The sequence below is a fragment of the Mytilus edulis genome, chromosome 14 (genome assembly GCF_963676685.1).
Source record: "Mytilus edulis chromosome 14, xbMytEdul2.2, whole genome shotgun sequence".
Taxonomy (NCBI): Eukaryota; Metazoa; Mollusca; class Bivalvia; order Mytilida; family Mytilidae; genus Mytilus; species Mytilus edulis.
In genome coordinates this window covers 24,388,043-24,408,783 of record NC_092357.1, presented here as the reverse complement: position 1 = coordinate 24,408,783, position 20,741 = coordinate 24,388,043, and the positions used below count along the sequence as shown (strand labels likewise).

The 20,741-nt window shown below is 31.8% G+C and overlaps 1 pseudogene; it reads right to left on the bottom strand.

Moving 5' to 3' along the window:
* The window catches only part of LOC139503938 (chitin synthase chs-2-like), a 31,972-nt pseudogene extending 13,469 nt beyond the window's left edge, over nucleotides 1-18,503 (bottom strand).
* Nucleotides 18,504-20,741: the final 2,238 nt, after the last annotated feature.

Genomic DNA, 20,741 nt, shown 5'->3' with positions numbered 1-20,741 from the left:
GTTTATTTTGTTCCTTAAAGTCCAAAACTTCAAATTAAAATAAAATGATGCATATGTTTTATATAACTAAATGACTGGTTTTTATTATAAAACTTATGTACATCTACTTTTTTCTCAAACAATTTCTATAATTTGTCCAAGTTTAGAAGCAGTTTACTTTTTTTCATTGCTTGCTTTCAGCAAACAATTCGCCGACATATTTCATTGAACCTGTTATACACGTGATTACCTGAATATCTATGCTTCTTTGTGGATTGTTTACACACGGGGGACAAACGTTAAACTTTGGCTTCAAAACACGACTATTAATTATAAGCTGCCATATTTTCACAACAACACACACCGATTGAAATATTTGTTCAGGCTTATTCAAAATTTATGCGAAACAATTGATAAAATTGTGCACAGCAGACTAAGGTAATGATATATGTATGCATTGGTTCAAGATTTGAATTAACATTATTTTTCACTGGTCACTCGTTTTATATGACTTTAAATACTGATCTTCTGACTATTAGTATCAATGTTAAAAAAACATATTTCAGCTGAGTACACCCTTAATAATACACAGAAGGGTTCATATTCTAAATATCCTACATGCTTTTAGAACAATACACATAAAACTAAAATTTTATACAAAATTAACAAAGTAAATTAGAAATTTGAAAAGGTTATAAATAATTTCTAATTTCTCTTATGACACAATTAAAAAATTCCCCCTTAGGTAAAATAAAAGTTACCTTCTAAATCAAATGTTTCGACGTCTTCTGTAATTTCTTCCTTCAGAAATTTGTTAATACACTGCTTTCGGTCTAACCTTATGAAAAAACAAAATTTCAAAATGTGAAATGAAGACATGAAACACATTTAATTGTTGTTAACCATTAAGATTAATATTCTAATAATATAGCTATTTTAAAATGTATGCCGTTAAGCTATTCAAAGTTCCCATATCACAACGTTTGGTAAGTTTAAAAGATGACTCAATGGGCACCGTTATAAGTACGTTTGAATGAGTAAAAAGCGAGTTCTTTATATAAAAAAGAAGATGTGGTATGATTGCCAATGAGACAAATCTCCACAAGAGACCACAATGACACAGAAATTAACAACTATAGGTTATCGTACGTTCGTCAACAAATAACAAAGCCCATACCAACTTGAAGGAATAGATGATGTATCCGATATGCAGCAAAAGTTAAATGAGACGGAACTCTTCTTCACTACGATAAATATTCAAATTTGAATAGATTGTGAAGATTTTAATGCGGTAATTCGTTTTGGAGCAATCACATAGCGTATTGAAATTTTGTAATCTAAAAGGTTGGAATACATTCTCAATTCAATATATATCATAAATTATTAAAAAAGATCTCAAATTATCGATAGCTAAATATAAAAGAGGTGTCGAGTTTTTTGTTTCGGTTGATACTTTAATGCATTTATTATGAATTTTAATGCAACAACGTTTGTAACGTTCATTTTGATTGGATAACGTCACTTTCTTACATGGCATCAATTGGCAATTGATGCTATGGGACGAACGCGCAAGCGCAGAAGGCATATGACAGATTTTAAATACATGTTTTAACGTTGTTTTCTGTAAGTTTCATTAGAATGGAGATAACAATATTATATGTTAAGCTCCGACGGCATCAATTTGGGATTTGGTGGTCGCAAATACCCGTTTACTGTCTCCGCTAACGCGTCGCCAGTAAACTTAATTTGCGACCAACAAATCCCCAATTGATGCCGTCGGAGCTTAAAATACAATACAGTTATCTCCTAAATTTAACATTGGTTACTGATAATATGTGTGCAGTAATGATGAAAGAAATCAGTTGCATATTTCGTCAATTGAAATAGCTTTTATGTTTTACTGATGAATTAATAGGCGTGTCTTAGATGGACAATTCGTATGCTTATAAAATGAATTGTTACATGATTTTATTGAAATTCGTATGCGCTCTTTGAACGAACACATATAGAAGTCCAATGTTATTCAAAACTATTGCTTTGAGTCGATTTCAACATTACCTTAAAATGGAGGTTAACAGCTGTTTCATCTCAATTCCTGTTTCGTGCCACATGGTAGCACAACAGGCATATAACTTTTTTCTCTTATTTTGCTTTTCGCTTGGTTTCGTCTGCTATGATAGAAATGAAATTGTTGAAAATCAGTTCAAGTATTCAATGGCAAAAACACCTGAACATTTTTAAATAGATGAACATTTTTCCTCGTTTGATGTTAATTTAATTTAAGCATTTTTTAAATGATTATTTAACAATTGTTTGGTTTATTTACCACTTTCATATGAAAATAAGGAGATGCGGTGTTATTACCAACAAGCAATACGAAACCTCAAATTAAATGGCTAATATCTTTTCTGTTTGTCGTCAAATTACTACTAGTATATGTTAAGATGTGGATTAAAACAGTATCTTTGAGAAAAACTTGAGAATGTTGTCATGCATATTCCCAATGACTTCTTTGATGTTTACACTGAGAATGGCTTGTGCGATCTTAGTTTATAGCGATAATTTTCTATCTCTAGCGAGTAGCATGTAATGAAAAATTATCATTAAAATAAATCAAAACGACCACTACACGAAATAGCGACTATAACAAATATAGAAAAAATGTATAAACCGAAACTCGGATCTAGACGATATATATCGTTAAATAACAGACTACATTACCTCTTTTGGTGCCCATTTTGCATTACGGCTCGGCCACAGTTGAAATGACTCTTTACTTACTTGGGTTCAAAGTGAATTATCAAATGGCTAGTTTTAAAATGTAATTTACAGTAATCAACTGATAAGTTGAAACACGCTAAAAGGTAACATCGGGAATTAACAGCCATTAAAACAAGTTTACATGATATACTCTCATATCTCGATTAGACATGCAGTTCCTTTGACTCAATCAACATGATTAAACAAATTCAAATTTGTAATGTAAAATCCTGAATAAAGAAGATTACACAAGGAAGCTATTAGACCAAACATTTCAAATGGTGAAGTTAAAATCATCCCTTCGTAAATTTTACGGACGCAATCACGAGTTGGTTGACCGTTATGGAATAACCGTTTCACAAATAATATCGGATATGTTCCTTACGTCGTAACTACAATCCCAATCCCTTTCATGAATGTGACTTACCGAATTAGACTATTTATCGGATTTGTTATCACATAAGCATCACGACGGGTGCAACATGTGGAGCAGGATCTGCTTACCCTTCCGGAGCACCTGAGATCACCCCTAGTTTTTAGGTGGGGTTCGTGTTGTTTATTCTATAGTTTTCTCGTGTGTCATGTGTGCTGTTGTTTGTTTGTCTTTTTTCATTTTTGACTGTCCCTTTGGTATCTTTCGTTCCCCTTTTACAAGACATTTTGTTTCATAATTTTTTTTAAAACTGATACATCTTATACTGGTAAGTCTGTCAATAACTCTCTACTATAACAATAGGTAAGATTTAATGATGACATACCTTATTACAGTGAACAATGTTGTATTCGTCATCATCTCTTCTCCGATTTAGTAATAAAGACAACTCAGGAAACAGTCCACAGTAAAACGGAGAAATAAATATCCTTACAAATGAAAACAATATAGCTTTTATTTGCTAAAAATCTCTAAAAAAGTTTTGAGATCAATATTACAAGCTGTGCAATGAAAAGATTCTAAAAGGACTTTGAAAAAAAGCAACAAACACAATCAAATACAAGCGCTTTAATTTCACCAAATTATCTTTCTTTACAAGTTTTACCTGCTATTGTAGCTACAATATTCTTTAACTTTACTTTCCGCTATATAGAGGATGTTCTCTCACTAATAATTCAAAATGTAGTGACTGTGTTAATAAAATTAACGGTACCAATTTTCTTGCACCAGATGCGCATTTCGACAATACATGTCTCTTCAGTGATGCTCGTGGCCAAAATATTTGAAACCCAAAGCTTATATAAAAGATGAAGAGCTATAATCCAAAAGGTCCAAAAAGTATAGCCAAATCCGTGAAAGGAATCAGAGCTTTGCACGAGGGAGATACATTCCTCAATTTATAATAATTTATAATATTTTGTAACAGCAAATTTTAATAACACAAAAAAACCGTATTTTCATGCCAGTACCGAAGTACTGGCTACTGGGCTGGTGATACCCTCGGGGACTAATAGTCCACCAGCAGAGGCATCGACCCAGTGGTAGTAATAAAATTAACGGTACCAATTTTCTTGCACCAGATGCGCATTTCGACAATACATGTCTCTTCAGTGATGCTCGTGGCCAAAATATTTGAAACCCAAAGCTTATATAAAAGATGAAGAGCTATAATCCAAAAGGTCCAAAAAGTATAGCCAAATCCGTGAAAGGAATCAGAGCTTTGCACGAGGGAGATACATTCCTCAATTTATAATAATTTATAATATTTTGTAACAGCAAATTTTAATAACACAAAAAATCCGTATTTTCATGCCAGTACCGAAGTACTGGCTACTGGGCTGGTGATACCCTCGGGGACTAATAGTCCACCAGCAGAGGCATCGACCCAGTGGTAGTAATAAAATTAACGGTACCAATTTTCTTGCACCAGATGCGCATTTCGACAATACATGTCTCTTCAGTGATGCTCGTGGCCAAAATATTTGAAACCCAAAGCTTATATAAAAGATGAAGAGCTATAATCCAAAAGGTCCAAAAAGTATAGCCAAATCCGTGAAAGGAATCAGAGCTTTGCACGAGGGAGATACATTCCTCAATTTATAATAATTTATAATATTTTGTAACAGCAAATTTTAATAACACAAAAAATCCGTATTTTCATGCCAGTACCGAAGTACTGGCTACTGGGCTGGTGATACCCTCGGGGACTAATAGTCCACCAGCAGAGGCATCGACCCAGTGGTAGTAATAAAATTAACGGTACCAATTTTCTTGCACCAGATGCGCATTTCGACAATACATGTTAAACGCATCTATCTAATCGAAACAACAGATACAGTTAAGTCTATCTTGTATAATGACTTAAATCTAGAACAAAAGAGATGATTTTAGCTTCCTAATTGTTAAATTTCCATTTCTATGTAGCAACATTCCAGCAGCGAGGGTTATTGCTAACAAATCAAGAGTTACAAATAGTGAAATTGAAATCACCCCTTCATACATTTTACGGACGATATCACGAGTTGATAGACCGTTATGGAATAACCTTTTCACAGATGATGTTGGATATGTCGTAACTACAATACCCTCCCCTTTTCACGAATAGGACCTACCGAATTAGACTATTTATCGGGTCTGTAATAACATGAACAACACGAAGGGTGACACCTGTGGAGAAAGATCTGCTTACCCTTCCGGAACACCCGAGAGATTATTCCCAGTTTAGGTAGGGTTCGTGTTGCATAGTCTGAAGTTTTTTATATTGTGTCGTGTGTGCTATTATTTGTCTGTTTGTCTTTTTCTTATTTAGTCATGTCGTTGTCAGTTTGATCTATGAGTTTGGCTGTCCCTCTGGTATCGTTCGCCATTCTTATCAAATTCTAACTAACAAATGACACATATGTTCACGGACCTCTGTTCTAAGGGCTTATTTTTCATTTGAAATATTTAACATGTTTTGTATCTCCGATTTGGAGATTGCGTAAAAAAATTGTAGTATACAGTAGCAATTTTGAATGAATATTTACCTAGCGGTTTCTCCATTTTTTCGACCATTCGATTGCCATACATGTCTCGTTATGAAAATAATTGATATGTACAGCATTAAGAATGCTATAATTAGTTCTTTACAATTTTCAAATAAACGACCATTTTCCTTGATACACCAATCAGAGAAGAGAACATCACATGAATCTAATTTTAAAATTTCCGGTTGATGCATCAATCCTCCTATAACAGCAGGTACGGCTATTGGTAAAATTAGCAGTGGGAAACTAAAGCCAAACCGCTGACAATTTATTACGCATACAGTTTTTGAGGTCTTATAACATAAATATTCACAAATTATACAAATGATAGTTGCCAGGAATGGCACTTGCGTTTGGCAAATCGGATTATATCCTAGTTGCTGCTCTCCAAAGGCTGTATTGATTGTTGTTATTCCATTATTGAATAATGCTTTCAGTGCGCTTATTGAATCAGTACCTCGACTAGTAAAAATTGCTATTACTGCAAAAAAAGTTATAAGCATTTTCCAGAGACTCACTATACATGAGGTCTTAGTTCTTCCAATGTGTAGTTCCCTTTTCAATTGGCGGAACCAGGAAGAGCCTTCCGTACCCATAGTAATGAAATTTTCCCAATACTTGATTGAGATTAAAACGACGGAAATCACAAATAAAACATATATCGATCCAATTTGAATATAAAGTGTTATAAGAACAATTCCAGCAACTTGCAATGCAAACCCTGCAAATGGTAACGTGAAGGAGAGTGCAGATGTTTCGTCGCACAATAAACATTTAAAGGTGGATTCTTTGGCTTTATCTGGACTTTTCTGTGAATTTATGTCGTGCTCGTTTGTGCTATGTTTGACATGGGTATTTTGAGGAGGATCCTTTTGTTCACTTTCAATTGTTTTATTTTGATCGTTTGTTTCAGCTTTTGAACCATTTGGCGAGTTATGCTTCTTGGTTATAGTTTTCGAACCATTTAACTGCATATTAGTTTCTGTTCCATTTATTTGGTTTTGATTCTGTGTACCAGTTTCTGTATTATCTGTTGGTTGTGGGTTCTCTGTTTCCGATTCTGATGCATTATCACTTTGTGATTTCGCCGTTTTTGAAGATTTTGCAGTTAGCTTATTGGCAACTTTATCAAAAAAATCTAGTATAGGCGGTCCAACACCAGCTGCTAAATAAACCACCGATGCGGAAGCAGGGTCAAACGCAGGCAACACAATGAATCCTAGTATAGAGAGTCCAATTGAATGAAGTGTTTCAATAAGAACCAGCTAAAATGATAAATATTTTTTATTATTGAAATTTTATTTGACAAATTTAATTATAAGGAGCAAACCGGGTAGGAGTTATCGTATCGCAGGGAAACGCATTGAAACATCAAATATAAACATATATGTGTTCCACTTCAAATGCTAAATAATGGAGCGAAACTTTTAAATTATTATTTCGGTTAATTAACATTGTAAACTTAGAAACTTAAAACTTGAACTGTTTCTTCTTGATTCCTTCACCAAATAAAGATAAACGAATAGGGAAAGTGGATGATACAAAGCACTTGACAAGTTTAATACGTTATTCGAAGAAAAACAAACACAAATCCTCTGCATTCGTCTCAGTCAGAAACCTGTAGTTAAGTGGTCGTCGTTTGTTGATGTGATTCATTAAAGTTCTTGTTTATATTTTTTATATAGATTAAACAGTTGGTTAATCATTCAATTGGTTTACACTAGTCATGGTGGGGCCCTTTAATAGCTATATGTTCGGTGTGATCCAGGCTAGGTGTTGAAGGTCGAACTTGGCATTTATTCTTTAGTTTTCTATGTTGTGTCGTGTGTGCTGTTGTTTGTTTGTCTTTTTTCATTTGTAGCCATGGCGTTGTCAGTTTGTTTTGGATTTATGAGTTTGACTGTCCCTTTGGTATCTTTCGTCCCTCTTTTAATTCTTTACTTTAATAGATTGTGACTTGGATTTTAGTTGTCATTGGCACTCATATCACATCTTTCTGATCCGATATGTACGCACTTAAACCGAAAAAAAGTTTTGCATGGAAAGTAACAAGCCTGTGTTAGGTCGCAATCAAGGAATAAGGAGCAAAGTAGTGACTATAGAATATAGAACATGATTTAAGTAGTATACGGCCTATAATGACCACCTTATATCATTATAAATTATAACTCCAACCTTATGTGTGAGAGGCATTGATGAGAAGGCAACCTTTTCATCAGTATTTATTATTAAAGAAAGACATGGTTGTATCACATCAGGTCGGATATACCGGTTTTTTTTTCAAAACGCATTATTTGTACCTTATAATATAAGAAAATTAATTATGTAGAGTTTGGAAAATTTTGTCAGTGTAATGTGGAATACTTTAAGCAAAATCAGGTAAAAACATTTTTATGATATTGCGGGAGGATTCTTAAAGATCGTTGTCAATTAACCAATTCTGATCTCTTCGCCTCTAAAATATGTTCTTTCACAGAAAATATATGTTTGTTTTGGACTTTGAAGCCCAAATGTAATTGTTAATTAAGAAAATCTTTATTGTTATTTCTCAATGAAAACTTTTAATCAGAGCAATAGGAAATTAAATAACTTGATTCCTTTTTTTTCGTTTGGTACCTTTTTCGAGGATTTCGTGGGAACAGGTGAACCAAAAGTATAAGCGTTCAAAGAGTTAAAAAAAATACATCATGTTGTACATTTTATTTAGTCTTTCCAAAAGTACGATTTTAAATACTAAAAACTGCAAGTGCTCATTAAAAAACGAAACATTTTATCTACGAGAATAGAGTTATCCACAGTACTTATATTTAATAAATAGATATTTTGACATGCAACAAATATGTTCAACACCTTAGTCAGAATACTTTTTTTGAACAGTCGTTTAAAATATTACTTAAGGAGTACTTCAACCTATACATATAAAACACGGATTACCACTGCCATGTATTCTCATTTTAGTAATAATGCAGATTAGCAAATTGTGGTTTCAGCATCATAAGTCTCTTTATTCTTATCAATCAAACAACTCAACTATCAAATGTGCCATTGTAAATATACCCTATGCATTATCACTATTTCAACTTACTGCTAAAAGTACTTTCCAGTTTATCGCCTTATTGGATTTGAAAAAGATTCTAAATAAAGTTGATATAAATGTCAAGAAATATGGCGCGATCATAACCAAGAACAAGGCCCAGATCCATGACTCGTCAACTGCTGTAGAGTCGGTATAGCGTGTACATGATGTTTCGTTGACGCATATTGAACAGTTGGGCTCGAGAAGACCTCCAAGAGTATTTATAGCTGAGATAGCGGATTCAATCGGTGGATTGATGTGCCATATCAATATATGCAGTGTTATCCTTCCAATAAATCCACTTCCAAATGCAACAATACAAAGAAAAATTGCAAAGCCAACTTTTAAAATCTTTTCTGGTGGTGGGCATACAGATTCTTTCATATCATATTCTTTGTGGTCTTCTTTATTTTCGCCATTTCTGTAATAATACAACAAATGACATTAAATCACTTCATTAAGATTTTTAAATATATTGTCGAAATGTTAAAACATGTTAAACCCTCCTATGTTAATTTCCGTGTTCAAAGTAAAGAATCCTGTAAATTGTGATCTGATAGTTTATTATAAAATATAAACTATGTTTGCATAAAAAATCAAAATAAACCTTAAAAAGCGTTAAAACTTACTCCGTTTTAATCCTGTCTAAGACTTCAGGATTACTTATTCTTGGTGGGGTTTCTTTCTTTCCATCTGGTGTTTCTGCCATTTTTTGAAACGATGGCAAAATTGTCTTAAAACTGAAAGTAAATTGTCTGTGTTGAAAACAAAACAATAAATTGTTGTAATAATGCCTACAAAATAAAACATATCAGCGTGACTTATCAAGTTCAAACAGATAGGCTACATATAATTTGAAGATAAAAATTGAAAGCACTATCCTTATTCCTATTTAATTATTTATAATTTTGCCGCATGGTGAATATCTAAATGACGTGTTGCTTAAAGAAAACCTCTCACACTAAAATGAAATAGAAGGAACGGTAAAGGTCCTTTTAGTAAAATTTTTGGCTTCACAATATCACCTATTATGTGCTCATTCTTAATGCATCTGGCTTTTAAAAGTGTTGAAATGTTTACCCCTTTGAAAAATAATAGACATTCAAGTAGTTTTTTTATGTATCATTAGACGATAAAGTCCTGTTTTTATTCAAAATTATTAATTAAGTGAAGATGATCAAACATAATTTATATTAATGGTTAGAAATTAAGCACATGAGAACACCCCAAAATATGTACATGAAAGTTGGGTTTTATAAACTCGCATGGTAACAAATTACCAACAAAGTACAAGAATGAGCCTTAAACCTTAGTCAAAAATCAATCTGAAAAATTACAAAGAGGAGTGTGCTTACTGTATCCTAAATCATTGGATTCATTAGGATCAATATTATATTTTAATGTCGGAGTACATCCGATAGGACGTTTGTAGTCTTTAAAAATGACCTTTTTTTAAATTTCTTTTTTTTTCGACATGTAAACTTTAAGCTATCTATTGAAAAGTATAATACTTTTGTTACATAAATATGATATGTGTGATAATACAGTGTACTTGTATCAGGTAATGGATAAAGCAAGTCAAAATAAGTTTACTGCTGTTCCATAGCCACAAATCGAATAAACCGAAATTAATTCGAGTCAGAAACCAAAACCAAAGGAAATACATCATCTTTAAAAGGAAACCAAACGGAACAACAGAACCACTAAACTGCTACAAAATAAAACGCCAACATATATAGCTCAACATGCAGACTTCTTATACGTTCAGGTATTTCACATCCAATTTTTTATGGAAATATTCTTTATAAAGCACACACATTTCAGTACATGTATTCAACTCATAGGCTAACAAAACCTTAAATAGACTTATTAAGAAGGGATATAGTTACGATACCGTTGTCAGGTCATTAAAGATTGCATATTTTGGCGTTAATATTGATTCATTTATAGGGTCTTTGCATCGGAACTAAACACATTTATTTAAAAACCGGTTGTTGGCATGACACGACTTATGTTCTTCTCATATATGTTATGATGAAATTGAGAATGGAAATGGGGAATGTGTCAAAGAGACAACAACCCGCCCAAATAAAAAACAACAGCTGAGGGTCACCAACAGGTCTTCAATGTAGCGAGAAATTCCCGCACCCGGAGGCGTCCTTCAGCTGGCCCCTAAACAAATATATACTAGTCCAGTGATAATGAACGCCATACTAATTTCCAAATAGTACACAAGAAACTAAAATTAAAATAATACAAGACTAACAAAGGCCAGAGGTATGATACTAAACCCCTAACGGGAAGGATTGTGCCTGGTATTCATATGATGAAGACATAATCTTTCAATCAGTTTAATTGAAGTCTGGAGCTGGCATGTCAGTTAACTGCTAGTAGTCTGTTGTTATTTATGTATTATTGTCATTTTGTTTATTTTCTTTGGTTACATCTTCTGACATCAGACTTTTTTGCGCCTGTCCCAAGTCAGGAGCCCCTGTCCTTTGTTAGTCTTGTATTATTTTTAATTTTAGTTTCTTGTGTACAATTTGGAGTTCAGTATGGCGTTCATTATCACTGAACTAGTATATATTTATTTGTTTAGGGGCCAGCTGAAGGACGCCTCCGGGTGCGGGAATTTCTCGCTGCATTGAAGACCTTCTGGTGGCCTTCTGCTGTTGTCTGTTCTATGGTCGGGTTGTTGTCTCTTTGACACATTCCCCATTTCCATTCTCAATTTTATATATAGAAACGGACTATTTGATAACAACTGCAATATTGCATAAAGAATCATAAATTCATGTATCATTACTAAAATCTTCAAAACTTTGGCATGGGTGTTGTCTAAACTGAAAGAAGTCGCATTTGTGTTCAGCTTAAATACTCAAATACATGTATATGCTATTTTATGATAATAAATAACACCAAACACGTAATGGAGGCACTTGTATTGTAGACAAAAACATCTGAAAAGTGACAGTTTATGCCATATTTGATAGATTTTTCATTTATAAGTTAAAATTTGAGCGTATTTAATGCACAAATCAGTTTAAATCTTTTACAAAATAAGTCCCTTTTGGACCTTCTCCCTTGTTTGCTTGAATTGATATACAAACTCACGTTGCTGCCTTAACATAGATTATACCCCACCGGTAGCTTCAAAGTGATACACGTTTTGAATATCTACCGTTGTAACGCTATGAAATAGGCACATATTGTCCCTTTAACATGACTAAGGTTGTAAATTATAGTATGTGATTATATATTTGTTTTAACTTTATAATAGGACAACATATATTAACATATAAATATAATAAGTATAAAACTTATTAAAAAAAAAATTATCTAATACGCAAGTTATAATAATACATCCCGCAAAGAAAAAAAATCAGATATTATGTAATGATGTTCATCAATCATGCATATTAGTCGTGTAGAAGACATGTTTGATAAGCATTGATATTCAAATAATCTGTTATATGAAATAAAAAACGTGTTACCAAAATTATTTACCTATGAGGTTTAACTTAAGCTTTAAATACATATCGACTCAAATATAATACATAAAGAATATTAATTATTTCTGATTCAATCGTTTCTATCTCTTCCATGAAAAATATCTTGTCTTTCCGTAGTTATACATGTATCAGTTGTTCAAATCGATATACATTAACGTAGACTATTGCCATTAATAAAGTGAATAAGCAAACACTTTTATATAGCAAAATATTTTACAGTCTTTTCATTTAACCTCAAAGAAAAAGAAATTTTATTCTAAAAAGAATACTACAGCTAATGAAAAAAATAATTTAAATTTCTGTATAGTTAAACATTATTGAGAGGGTCAACAAGGTAAAAGTAATGTATTGTGTGTTTACAGAAAGCATAGACGGAATAGGATACCCATTTTCCAATAAAATTTACATAATTAATACTTATAATTTTCATGATCAACGTTGGGTTCATCTGGTGTAAAGAAAACTAAATTATCAAAACTTGTAAATTCTTGTTAAAACAACTTTCTTTTTTCAGGAGGTGAAGCTAGGTTTATTCAATAAGAAAAATATTTTGGAAATATTTCGGAAATATTAGTTTGATATAATTATAATCAATCGTTACAAATATATCTATGAATGTGTTTGTAGATAGATGTTTTTGTGTTCTGTTAAATTATTCCTTTTAAAATTGTTACACGATGATGGCTGCTGTTCCAATATTTGGACAATTTTATTCATTATGTCTGTTTAGTTCACGCATCATTGTAAATTTAACGGAATTTGACGAGACTGTCATAAAAGTGAGAGGTTTAGCGCTATAAAACCAGGTTTAGTCCACGATTTTCTATATTTGAAAATGCCTGTACCAAGTCAGGAATATGACAGTTCTTGTCCATTCGTATTTGATGTGTTTTGTCGTTTGATTCTGCCGTGTGATTATGGACTTTCCGATTGGATTTTCCTCTGAGTTCAGTATTTTTGTGATTTTACTTTATACAATACAGGCTCTATTATTAAATAGTCTGCTCTACAGGTTAAAGATAATAAAATTAGGTTTGTATCGCTAACATGAAGTGGTAAATAATTTAGAATTAAAAAAAAGTTAATGTGTTAAAGAGAATAACAACCCGATCAAAGCGGAAAATGCACCAAAAAGGCCACCAATGGTTCTTCAACACAGGGAGAAAATCGCGCACCTGGATGCGCTCTTCAGTATATATGAAAGAACATTTGAAAAAACTGTCTACAATTTTCAAATGCTACCGACTCCGATCGGTTTAATGTGAGAGGACGTCTGAAATAAGGTAATGATGAAATAAAAGATATTTATCTACAAAAAGTTTACTTGAAAAATACAAACAGAATATATAGATAAAAAAAATGTGACATGAGTGCCAATAAGACAACCATTCATAACTTGTAAAAGTAATCCAGTATATAGGTCAAAGTACAGTCTTCAACACGGAGCCTAGACTCACAACGTAAAACCATTGAAACTGGAAAACCAACGGTCTAATCTTTATTAAGAAAGAAACGAGAAACGAGAAACACTTATGAACCGCATTATATGCATTATAACTTAAACGTTTATTTTTCAGGTCTTTAATAATATGATTGGCGAGTTGCCGATTTAGTAGTGTCTCCATTTTGTATTTTTAAATCTACGTTTAGAAAGATATAATTTATATATTTAGTTGTTTAATTCTCATTTTTGTTTTGTCAATTCTAATATAAGAAATAAATTGGACCAATGCATTTGTTAATAAAAAAATGTTTAATGTTGTTTGACAAAATAATTTGGAGTACTAGTCGTTCTTCTTAGGAACATAATATGCACTAGAAAGTGTGAAATTGATCTTTACAATTAACATTCTCACATTCTGTTAAGGTCCCTTTATCAATAACAAAAATACCGAATTCGTTCTTGGTCGTTTTCCGTTATTGGTAGTTCAAGGTTGAATGCTAATACAATTATATCAATAAGATTATATTTATAATCATTTGTATCGTCACTGAGAAAATCATAGAAGACCATGAAGGATTGGTAACGGATCTTTATATTTCTGATCTAAATGGAATGTAGCAAACAAAATTCTGGCTTGATAAACGCCAATGAAACTCATATAGTTCACTTGAACTCATATTTAACATTTTTCATTGTTGCTATAAATCCTCTTCTTATCTCTTTGTGTATTATTTTATTTTATTTCAATCTTGTTGGGTTTGGTAAACGACGACATATATCATTTATCTTTTCACAAAATAGTATTGGAACATTGTTTTATCTTGAGTCCAATAATTTCGCATTGTATGCTGTAGTATTCCACTGATTTCCCAGGTTATTGATCAGTTGTTGGCATACATGAATATGCACATTTCTTGGAATACACTTGTGCAAAAGTTGTTTTGCTTGATATTTTATCTACATAATTGTGTATACTACTTTTTAGTGACTTAAGTAAAGGATTTAATTTCATTGTTCTGTTTTTTTTATATCTTTTTGTGTTTTCTTGAACAACATTTAACAAACATTTACATTTCTCAATATCTGATTAGATACAAAATATGATGTATATATAGAAAAACCTAAACTAGTTGTTTTAACGTTTTATTCAATCATTTAAGTTTTACTATTGTGGAATTGCCGGCATACTAACTAGCGTTTCGTACCTACATGCGTTGAGGTGAAGTAGATTTCAGTGGGATCAACACCATGATAAAGACATCAATTTCACATTCTTGGTATCTATGATGAGTTTATCATACGATTTCAGCACTAACCTAGTGATTGTCCAGCGCAATATAGGTAGAATAACAATTTATTGCTAAGAACAACAGTCATGTATTATTATGGCCTTCTAGGTGGCAAAATTAAAACCCAAAGAATGTTTAGCGACGATTTTCGTTGACCACAAACTGCTTGACAACCTTCCTTGATATGCATGCTTCAGAAACGTTTGAGACCCCATAGTGTATAGAAATGTAGAACCGTTATGAATCATTTGACCATGAGGGAACTATGAAAAATAGACAAATTCATCTAAAATCAACTGTGTCTTATATAATTTAGTTCATTATAATTTCTTAATAAGGATTATCAATGAGCATCATATAAAAAAAGACTTTATTTAATTACTAAGGCAATGATATTACTTGATTTATTTCACTTGAATGGGCTGCGTTTTACCGGTTCGCTTATTTAAGACCGGTCCATCTATAGACAGGTGTTTTGGGATAAACTCATCAGTGAAGTGTCCAGTTATTCGTCCCATATAATACACTCAGTTCATTTGTATATCAGTTTAGTGACACTGATAGGTGATTAGAAATCAATTATAATTATAACGGCCATCATCCTTATAACACACATCTTCAAAAAGACTGTCCTTATGCAAATTAAACTGAAGCTCCTCCCGATCAGTTGAAATAACATTGGTAATATCCAAGATGAATTACAGTTCACCAGAAGTGGTATTGACCCAGAGCTAGTAAACGAAATTACACTGCAACAGTGTGAGCTGACTATAGTGGTCATGATAAAAAGAACATGTGCCTTTGACAAAAATTGTATCAATTGTTATCCTGCAATCAGCAGTCTATTGTACATCTAAAATGTACTTAAGGTAGATTCATGGTATACCGCCATCTTGGTTTTACAATCACAGTACAAAATCGGTTGAGTTATTTGCCCAAATCAACAAATTTGGAAACAGATTTGCAATTTAATGGTTAAACTGTTTGTTTATATAAAAAAAAATTGTTAATTGATTGTATTATCCAACAAAATTTAACAAATATCAACCTTTTCGGGTTTTTCAAATGAGCCATTTAAGGGGAGATAACTGTTTTAGTACAAAATTTATACCGGGCTAATAAGGAATTTTTTTGTTTTTTACTTGTGGCAAGAAAACAAGTTCGGTGACACCGTTTTTTCTTTTTATTTTCTTAAAACATATTATGTACCTATCTTTTCACAATTATTTCAAAATTCTATCTCATGTTTGCTTATTTATACTTGTACAAAAATAAAACTCCTGTATTCCAATTAACATATTAAGCAAAGGTCAAGGTGAATATATATTTTATTGTAAAAGTTCATTGTGTGGTCCTCTTCGCTGTATGCGGTTAACTGTGTCGATTTCTTTGTTTACTTTAAACAACTACACTTTAATGGTTCGGGTGAACATTGCAGGATTAAAATAATAAACGTACATTGTCGGAAAAAATTTAATGTATTGTATATATACTATATTTGTTGGCATGCTTAATAACATCCAATGATCCATTTCGTTAACAATATAAGTATATGAATCAACTGTTGTAAACACTATTGATGGTTGATAACATTTGAACTGATATCAGTTATATTTTATTGAAGTAATTACCATCGATTTGTATTCCAGTTCACGGAAATCTTTAAATGTTATGGTTCTAAAACTAACAGGAACAAAAGACGATTCTTTAATTCACATTAAAATGCATACATTCCAATGACAGCAGTATTTATAAAATAGTATAACGTACATGAAGCTTAAACTGTTCGACTATTCATAATGAACATTTTTGTTTAAGTTGGTGTTACTTTTATTTTTTTGTTGACTACATTCGGTCAAATCAACCTTGTGTTACGGCAGGACAGAACTGCAGTAAAATTGATCTTCTGATACGGGACGTACAGACTGAAAAACAAATATACGGACAGATGCAGCAATAAAAAAACAGGAGGTGTATCTTTAAAAAAAAAAACAGAATTTCATTTCAACACTTTTGTCTGATTTAATGATCAAAGTATGATTTGTGCAATTTATTTAATCAATATTCTACTTCACGTTTCACCTTTCTATGTTACTGTTCCATTTTGTTTAAAATCAGCAACTTGGCAGATTATAAATTTGAACTTTCCCCTTGGTGTATTATTTAGATTTATTTTTATGTTTTTAAGTTTATGATCATCATAAATTTAAAAAAAAATTCACATACTTGTGACTCCACTATAAACAATGTAAGTGTAAATCACTTCTATCTGGACGTACATTTTAAATAAGTTTTGTAACTTCTATATAATATGCAGTCACTTTCAATTAGTATTAATTGTACAAAAGCTCATATAATTCTACATACTTTTGTATATTTTCGAGATTTGGAGATGATAGATCTTAGTTCCCTATTTTTTTAATATTTAAGGTATCTTTCTTATTTTATAAAATTATTATGAAAGTTCCTGGTGAATTTGAATCACGGAAAGGGCTTAGGACGCAAAGAAATTAATTGTTTGGTCTTTTATCAATCTTTCTATGAGCATTATTTAACTTTGCAACTGGTGGTATAATAAATCGTAATAAAAGTTTGCTTCACAAGTGAATCACTTAATTCAGAGATTTGCGTTTACTTTGTCATCTCATTTTCTACATACAAAAGTGGTGGAGCTGAATACGCATAGCCCTTTATCACATATTTCATTGGTTTATGTGTTAAGAAGGGTCAAATCAAATTTTAAAAATAAAGAAATCACAAAACATTTTTTTGTAATAGTATATAATTTTATACCATGCCAAGTTGATGTAAAATATCTTACTTGAAAAGTACTAAACATTGTCAAATTACGCCTGTATTTATATATATATCCCATTAAAATGATGATAATGTCACTTCGGTGTTGACATGAAAATCAATTATATGGTAATTTTTTATAAATTTCCTGTTACAAAACGTTGAATTTTTTGAAAAACTAAGGATTTTCTTATCCCAAGAATAAATTGCCTTAGCCGTATTTGGCACAACTTTTTGAAATTTTGGGTCCTCAATGCTCTTCGACTTTGTACTTGTTTGGCTTTACAACTATTTTGATCTGAGCGTCACTGATGAGTTTTATGTAGACGAAACGCTCGTCTGGCGTGGTAAATTATAATCCTGGTACTTTTGATAACTAATTAATTTGTAATGCACAGCATTTTATAAATAACATATCATACAACTATTTTTAACATCTTGATATAAACATTACATAATTGCATACATATTACCCAATTTATATTTGTATTGTGCAAAAAACTTGAAGTATCTCAATAATATCTAATAAACCATTGTTACAAAAATTAAACATACCATATATGCTGCCAGGACACTTTCCAAATAACAGATATAGAGAACCAGCCTTGTCAGTTACTTCACTTACTAAAAGAGTATCTTACAATGCACATTTGTGATATAAATATGATTGGCTTGAAAATTCTCAATTTAAAGGTAATTCTAAGTAATTGTCTTTTAAAAGAACCAGTCCCATGAAATTCTTTAAATTCAATGGTGTTTTTAAATTCAATCAATATGCACTAAATATGCTTTATCATTTTTCCAATCAATAGCGTTTTATCTTTAAATCACAGTTATACTTTATAACAAAAAAAGATAAGCATATATATTAAGTAAAAAAAATAGAATTGTTAAAGCTTTATATCTAATATTGTTAAAATTATTAATAATGAATTATGGTTATTTCATGTTTAATTGTTATGTGTTCATTCCTATTTCTATAAGCGTTTTCTAAATCGGTTATATCAAGTTTTAATTATCAAAAGTTTAAGATTTTTCAAATAAATTGCCCTTGTTTATCACTGAAGGGACATTTATTGTCGAAATGTACATCTGGTAGAAATGGAACCATTAATGTTACTAGTACCTTTTATAATATTGTAATGGATTGTCCACAGGTTTCTGGTGTGTGATTGATCAATAGGAATAAGATATAAAGAATTATGAAAAATAAAAAGTAAAATAAAAAAATACTGAACTCGTACGAAAATTTAAAACGGATACTAAGTAGTCTGTAATCAATCAACACAATCAAAAGCTCAAACACATCAAACGAATGGACAACAACTGTCATTTTCCTAACTTAGTACAGACATTTTCTAATGTAGTAAATGGTGGATTTAACCTGGTTTTATAGCTAGCTAAACCTCTCACTTGTATGACAGTCGCATCCAATTCCATTATATTGACAACGATGAGTGAACAAAACATACAGACATCATAGGTAAAAATGTCATTTTATACATTGTGCTATAATCCTAATAACTAAAAAAAACATACAAACATTTACAAAGAAGCACAAAATGGCATACAGAACAAGCAATAGTAAAAACTAAAGACAAGAATACAATAATTAACCATAGTACAATAACACAATGACGGGATGTATAAGTACAGACCCTCGTCTTATGTAACGAAGAAACATAAAAAGGCATAAAGACAAAGCACATAGCAAAAATGAAAGACAAGAATACGAGAATATCATAAACAATAATGACAAGTACAAGTATCTCAACACAAATGAAAAAAAAATACTTAACAAAAATGCACAAAAAGGCATAATATATCAAATGTAACAACCTCATTCATCGCGTTCTTATTTTTGAGTTTTATTTATGTATGTTGATCAATGTAAATTAGAAATTTTAAAATTACCTTCTTGTCGCTATAGGTTAAAGTTACAGCTAATTTATAAAAGAGGGGCGAAAGATACCGGAGGGACAGTCAAACTCATAAATAGAAAAAAAAACTGACAATGCCATGACTGAAAAAAAGAAAAAGACAAGCAGGTAAAATTAATAATAGTACACAAGACACAACATTGAAATTTCAGACTAGTTAGCAACACGAACCCTACCAAAACTGGGGGTGATCTAAGGTGCTCCGGAAGGGTAAGCAGATCCTGTTTCACCTGTGGCACACGTCGTGTTGCTCACGTTATTACAAACCCGGTAAATAGTCTAATTCGCTAGGTCACATTCGTGCAATGGGAAGGGGATTGTAGTTAAGACAGAAGGAAAATATCCGATATTATCTGTGAAACGATTATTCCATAACGGTCAACCAACGCATTATGGTGTCCTTAATATATACGAAGGGATGATTTCAACTTCACTATTTGTAACTCTTGGTTTAATAGCTCTCTTGTGAGCAGCAACAATCCTCTATTAAGGAAATCATTATAGGACATGCAAGCCCGGGAATATCTTATCAATTGGGAGATATATAATCCGTATTCAGGCGCTGCTGGAATGTTGCTACATAGAAATGGAAAATTCACAATTCATAGCTGAAATCCTGTCTTTTGTCCTTAAGTTTTGTTTTCAACCTATTCTCGTTGTCAATTTATAGATGTAAGTCAAGATATGAGGCAGACTTAACATTATCTCTAGTTCGATGGGATAGATGTGTTCAACAGAGTCACTATTTTTTTTAATTATTTAGTGAGAGAACATCATCTATGTAGCGCAAAGTAAAGTTAAAGGATGTTGTTAACTTCGTATCTTTCTTCCTGAGAAGTTCCTGTATTAAGTCAACCTCATAATAATAAAGAAACAAGTCGGCAAGAAGAGGGGCATAATTGTTTTCCATGGGAATGCCGACATTCTGTTGAAAAACACGTCCTGCGTAATAAATATGTTGTCAATAAAAAAAATCAGGCATCCAGA